Source organism: Saccostrea cucullata, unplaced genomic scaffold (assembly GCF_032062105.1).
Source record: "Saccostrea cucullata isolate Sc308-1 unplaced genomic scaffold, CSIRO_AGI_Scuc_v1 ctg3017, whole genome shotgun sequence".
Classification (NCBI taxonomy): Eukaryota; Metazoa; Mollusca; class Bivalvia; order Ostreida; family Ostreidae; genus Saccostrea; species Saccostrea cuccullata.
The window spans coordinates 123,973-130,629 of record NW_026928612.1 but is presented as its reverse complement, the minus strand read 5'-3'; the positions used below and the strand labels follow the sequence as shown (position 1 = coordinate 130,629).

Genomic DNA, 6,657 nt, shown 5'->3' with positions numbered 1-6,657 from the left:
CCACCCCTCTCAAACATTGCTGTCAAACTTCTAAGCCTCCCTCTATATCTTACCTCCACCCCTCTATATCTTACCTCCACCCCTCTGAAGCATTGCCACCAGTCCACTTTCTCCACCTTGTCCAAAGATGTCCGTAGGATTATTCCCAAACAGTGCATTAGTGTCTATCCCCCCGAGGGCCTCTTACCTCCACCCCTCTCAAGCATTGCTGCCAGTCTTCTTATCCCCTCTACATCTTACCTCCAACCCTCTCAAGCAATGCTGCCAGTCTTCTTATCCCCTCTACATCTTACCTCCAACCCTCTCAAGCAATGCTGCCAGTCTTCTTATCCCCTCTACATCTTACCTCCACTCATCTCAAGCAATGCTGCCAGTCTTCTTACCCCCTCTACATCTTACCTCCACTCATCTCAAGCAATGCTGCTCTTCTTATCCCCTCTATATCTTACCCCCACCCCTCTCAAACATTGCTGTCAAACTTCTAAGCCTCTCTCTATATCTTACCTCCACCCCTCTATATCTTACCTCCACCCCTCTCAAGCATTGCTGTCAGTCTTCTTATCCCCTCTCCTTACCTCCACCCCTCTATATCTTACCTTCACCCCTCTATATCTTACCTCCACCCCTCTATATCTTACCTCCACCCCTCTGAAGCATTGCCGCCAGTCCACTTTCTCCACCTTGTCCAAAGATGTCCGTAGGATTATTCCCAAACAGGTTATTAGTGTCTATCCCCCCGAGGGCCTCTGGCCTGATGGGGTTACCTCCAGACTGCCCAGCCATGTTATAGCTTTACCATGTACTGCTGGAAAAAATTAAGCATGCTTTATTTAAGCCATGTTAAACATGTTATAACTTATCCACAATATACTGCTGTAAAAATTGCAATGATTCAGAAGAGATTTAGATTACTATTACACAGCTGTCAAAAAATTGCAATTATTTTAGATATAAGTCATGGTATAAATTTTCCAATATTTAACTGCTATAAAAACATCAAGCAATGGGTACGTTTTTTCCCAGCCATATGGCACGCCAAATTCGCAAAAATGAGCTAAACCTAGTTTCACAATATTATTGATAAACTAAGTTTATTAACTGTAAACTCTAGTTTACAAACCGTAAACTATAGTTAACGATTCGTTAAGTATAGTTTTCATCTGTAAAACTATAGTTTACGAATGAATGCTAATCTAAGTTTATCTGTCTGTAATAAAACGTTAACAATAGATTTCGTTGATAAACATAAATTCACATCTGTAAACTATAATTTCGCATGCGAAGAGATCCTAGGGAAAAGAGAAAAGGGAGACAAGGAATGGCTTTCAGGATATACATGGAAACTGGTCGATGAAAGAAAACTTCTCAAACAGCAAATTATCAGTTGCGAGGAGGAACAAAATAAGCAAGAATTAAAAGACAGACAGACTATTCTAAACAATGAAGTAAAGAAAAGTGCAAGGAGAGATAAAAGACACTTTTATAATGAACTCGCTACAGAAGCTGAGGAAGCAGCAGAGAAAAGAGACTTCTGTACCATGTACAAAATCACAAGAACCCTGGCTGGGAAAAGACCACCACAGACCAAGCCAGTAAAAGACAAGGAAGGCAATGAGATAACAAAGGAAGAAGACCAGAGAAAGCGCTGGGCAGAACATTTCAGAGAACTCCTAAATCGACCAGCACCTGAAACAACACCAAACATACCACCAGGAGACTCTGAACTAGCAGTGATCACTGCCCCTCCCACAAGGGCTGAGACCATCAAGGCTCTGAAGAAACTAAAGAGTGGGAAAGCAGCTGGGCCTGATGGAATCCCTCCAGAAGCCCTTAAAGCAGACACAAAGGCTTCAGCAGACATGTTACTACCCCTCCTGCAGAAGATATGGTCAGAGGGAAAGGTGCCACCTGATTGGAAAAAAGGACATCTAGTGAAGCTACCCAAGAAAGGAGACCTGGGACAATGCAAGAACTGGCGTGGCATCATGCTCCTCTCCGTCCCAAGCAAGATCCTAACAAGAATAATACTGGAAAGGCTCAAAGATGCTATAGAAGAACGACTTTGTCCTGAACAGGCAGGCTTTAGAAAGGACAAGTACAGACCAGATCGCCACTCTACGTATAATAATCGAACAGTCACTGGAGTGGCAGTCAACACTGTATCTTAACTTCATAGACTTTGAAAAGGCCTTTGATAGTGTTGATAGAAAAGTCATCTGGAAACTACTACAGCATTATGGAAACCCCTCCTACCTTTATCAACCTGATACAACAATTGTATGACGAGGCAACATGCCAAGTCATCCACAATGGAAAGCTTACTGAAGCGTTTGAGGTACAGACTGGGGTTAGACAAGGCTGTCTGCTGTCACCAATGATTTTTCTAGTGGTGGTGGACTGGATCATGCGGGAGACATTGAAAGATAGTAAGACAGGAGTCCAGTGGACTCTCACTCAGTGTTTGGAAGACCTTGACTTTGCAGATGATCTATGCCTCATGTCCCAGAAGTATGAGCATATGCAGCTCAAGACAAATAGGCTTGCAAAAGAAGCAGCAAAGACAGGTCTAAAGGTAAACATCGAAAAGACAGAGGTGATGCGGCTCCACAAGAAACAGCAAATGCCAGTTACACTTGGAGAGCACAACCTTAAAGATGTAGACTCCTTTACATACTTAGGCAGCATCGTCACAGCCACTGGTGGAACATATGAAGACATAAAAGCTAGAATTAATAAAGCCAGACACATCTTCACCACCTTCAAGCCTGTGTGGAGTTCAACAGCACTATCCACACACATAAAACTCCGCATCTACAACACCAATGTTAAGTTTGTGCTCCTCTACGGGTCTGAAACATGGAGAGTCACCAACACCACCTCCAACAAACTACAAATTTTCGCTAACAGATGTCTGCGCCACATATTAAACATCAGATGGCCAGAAACTATAAGCAACAAGATCCTGTTGGAAAAAACAAACCAAGACCCAATCACTAAACAAATAGCCCGCAGAAAGTGGCGATGGATTGGACATACCCTCGGAAAACCACCAGGAGACATTACACGCCACTCACTAGAGTGGAACCCACAAGGCAAACGGCGAGTTGGGCGTCCCAGGAAAACTTGGCGAAGGTCATGTGAAGAGGAGATCAGGCAATGTGGACACACCTGGGAACAACTGAAAAGAGCTGCCCAGAATAGAGTGCGGTGGAGAACTGTTGCCGAGGCCCTATGTTCCACCAGGAACCAAAAGGAACCATGATGAAACTATAATTTATGATCGTTAACTATAGTTTAGAGTTGTAAACTATAGTTTACAAACCTTGAAACTGTATTTATCAGATGATCTATGTTTTGCAATCGCAAATGATTATTTTTGGTGTTAAGTATACCTTATGGTTGTGAAACATAGATTATCGCGTTAACTATAGTTTACAAATGTAAAATATATAGATTAAAGTTGTTAACTATAGTAGACAGTCTGTAAACTATAGTTTACGACAGATAAACTTAGTTTATCGACTGTGAAACTATGTTTAGCTCATTTTTGTGAATTTAGCATGCTAAACATAGTTTCACAATTGATAAACTAGGTTTATCGACTATAAACTATAGTTTATAAATCGTGAACTATAGTTTACTTAAGCATTGAATTCATATTTTTGGATGTCTTCGGTCGTATAACAAACCTGGCCGTGCCGATAAATTGAATACCGCATGTTAGCGCGGTATGATAATTTGTCGGCACGGCCAGGTGTGTTATAGGACCGAAGACATCCAAAAATATGAATTCAATGCTTATATTTACATTGTCTAATTTTTCATCCTCATAATTGTTTATTTTGTTAATCTTTAATGTGAATTTAGCGCCTTTCGAAACTGCCCTGGTTAATAGATGTAAGAGCTGTTTGTGACGTCAAATGACGTTAAATGACGTTGCAAAGTTAAATTACGCAAACAAACATTGCGAGGAAAAAAATGACAAATTTATTCTTAACGCACATTACGTTATTTTTTACGTTAATTTTTCAGGGTTATAGTTTTTCAGTTAATTGAAATACTGTAGACGTACTTTTTTCCACGGGGTCATAATTCCGCGAAATCTCAATTTCTGTTCAATCCGCGGGTAGAAAATTACGCGGATTTTCTAGATTGTCACTATATGCCTTACATTTAAATAAAGTACACTTAGACAAATTTCCGCGGAAAATTTGTGACCGTGTATTTAGCTGAAATTAATACCATGCGGAAAAAAGTACTTCTACAGTAAAACATTTTACATTTTGGTGTTCCTAGAGTATTGAAAATGCATATAGTTCCTATTGTGTATTCTAACACGTGGTGACAAGGTTTCGTGTGTGTTATAGAAATTTGAATGTCGTGGATTTCTAATGGATTTCATAAGGAAAATTACACTGAATGTAAATATAATTCGTTAAATATAGTTTTCATCTGTAAATTAAACTATATTTAATGGTTGTTAACTATAGTTTACATATGCTAATCTAAGTTTATCTGTCTGTAATAAAACGTTAACAAGAGATTTTGCTGATAAACTATAGATTCACGTCTGTAAACTTTAATTTACGATCGACCATCGTTAACTATATATATACGAGGGTTGTCCCATAAAATCGTGGACAAGTTGTCTAGTGTGAAAAATAAACATCACCGTGTTCTGAAATTTTCACTATTTTTTGGTACATATTTTAGTAATATACACAGCAAATTTCAGATAAATATATACTGTAGAAGCACAAATTTTTGTGGGGATAAAATTTCGTTGTTTTGATATCCACAATAATTTCGTGGGGATTTAATTTCGTTGTTTTGAATGTAACCCTATTCAATATATAGTCATATAAAATTTCGTGTGGGATTTAATTTCGTTGATAATTGTTGACAACGAAATAAACGAAATTTAATCCCCCACGAATATTTGTGCTTTTACAGTACATAAATTAACAAATTATGAGATTTTATGCCATGTATTGTATCACCTTACGGCGCATGGATTATAACGTCAAACTGTCTAAAACAGTGTCACGTTTTATCTTTGCTGAAAATGAAGTTGGATGAGTCCGACTTAAATTTAGGAATTTCATTGATACACATTGATACACATTCTTTAGTCTCCATAACCGAAGAACCAATTGGCACCCTCACGCGATCTTCTGAAGATTTATTAGTAAGTTACAGACAATATTCTCACCATCATTCAACTAATAGAAAATCTCATATCGGCGGTCTACTATGACAGCGTCCTTGGCTATTACATGAGGAGTTTGTACTTATGTTTTGTACTCCCCAGGGACTCGATCAGAAAAAACTTCACTAAGAAAAATCCTATTTTATTTGTATACTTAAGATATGGTGATATTTTTATAATCTTTTTTCTTCTATGATTATTTCAAGTCTCTACAGGTGTCATTACAACATAGAAATAAAACTGAACTGTTCTCCAGTGCGCCGTAACGTCATAAAACGTCGCCATTTTTCGTGTGTTGTGTTTACTACTTTCCCATTTCGAATGCTCGAGAAACTGCCAAAAATTAAGCAAATGCCTTGAAATTTTTACAAGACTACAAAATTGATTGTGGAATTGAATTAGGATAATTTTAATCCAAATCTTATGTATTTAAAACTTTTATTTTGAATTCAAACTTGTGTATTCTTTAGTAAACCCTTGGTTTTTTGACCTCGTGCACATTCAAGCATAATAAAATCTTTATTTTTGCCTATATTTTATCAAAAAACTTATCATGCACTTAAATATGATAAATAAACATTTACTGTAATTTTCAGCGTATGGCGCCCAATTACTTTTCAAGAAAAACGCTTTGTCCACGATTTTACGGGACAACCCTTGTATAGTTAAGAGTTGTAAACCAAGTGAGTTTATAATCATTAAACTGTATTTATCAGATAATCTATGTTTTGCAATGCAAATGATTGTTTTTGATGTTAAGTAAAGTTTACAGTTGTGAAACATAGATTATCGCGTTAACTATAATATAGTTTACAGATGTAAAATATAGATTAACATTGTTAACTATAGTTTACACTAGTCCGTAAACTATAGTTTACGACAGATAAACCTTAAGTTTATCGACTTTGAAACTATGTTTTGTTGATTTTTGTGAATTTGGCATGCCAATTACAGCCAAAATCTTCATTGAGTCATTCATTCGATGACTTAAAAAATTAAATAAATGATCACAAGCAAAGTTATATGCTTGCAATCATTAATTAATTTTTATGGTCAGAAATTGTACTATTAGCAGGAAGAAAATAGAATGTTCCTTGATACATAAATAATGTAGGAAGAATATTAAAATGTCACATTTAGTACATTCAGTTTCAATTTTTAAACCTCGAAAAATAAAAAAAATATATATTAAAAAAATAAAAAAAGATCTCTCAGTTATTTTAATATCTTACCCGCTACTGTCGTCAGCTAGTCAAATTTCACTCTTGTCCAAATTTTCTTCAAAGTTCCCAAGCTCTGCTCTTGGAACTTTTCGTTCTTCTATCAATAGACTATTGGATTTCCATACGATTATGGTGCAGAAACGTAAAACGAAAGTAGATTTTTATTTTTAAACATGTCACCAAATTTTTCAATAGAAATCGATAATGAAAGAAAAAAGGAGAAAA

At 36.9% G+C, this 6,657-nt stretch overlaps 1 long non-coding RNA gene across 1 annotated transcript; it reads right to left on the bottom strand.

The window, feature by feature from the left end:
- Positions 1-508: 508 nt before the first annotated feature.
- On the bottom strand, positions 509-6,581 carry LOC134278179 (uncharacterized). Its single transcript, XR_009994389.1, has 3 exons — positions 6,442-6,581; positions 597-805; positions 509-557 (listed from the first exon to the last, which is right to left on the bottom strand). It is a non-coding gene; the product is annotated as an uncharacterized LOC134278179 (long non-coding RNA).
- Between the last annotated feature and the right edge of the window lie 76 nt (positions 6,582-6,657).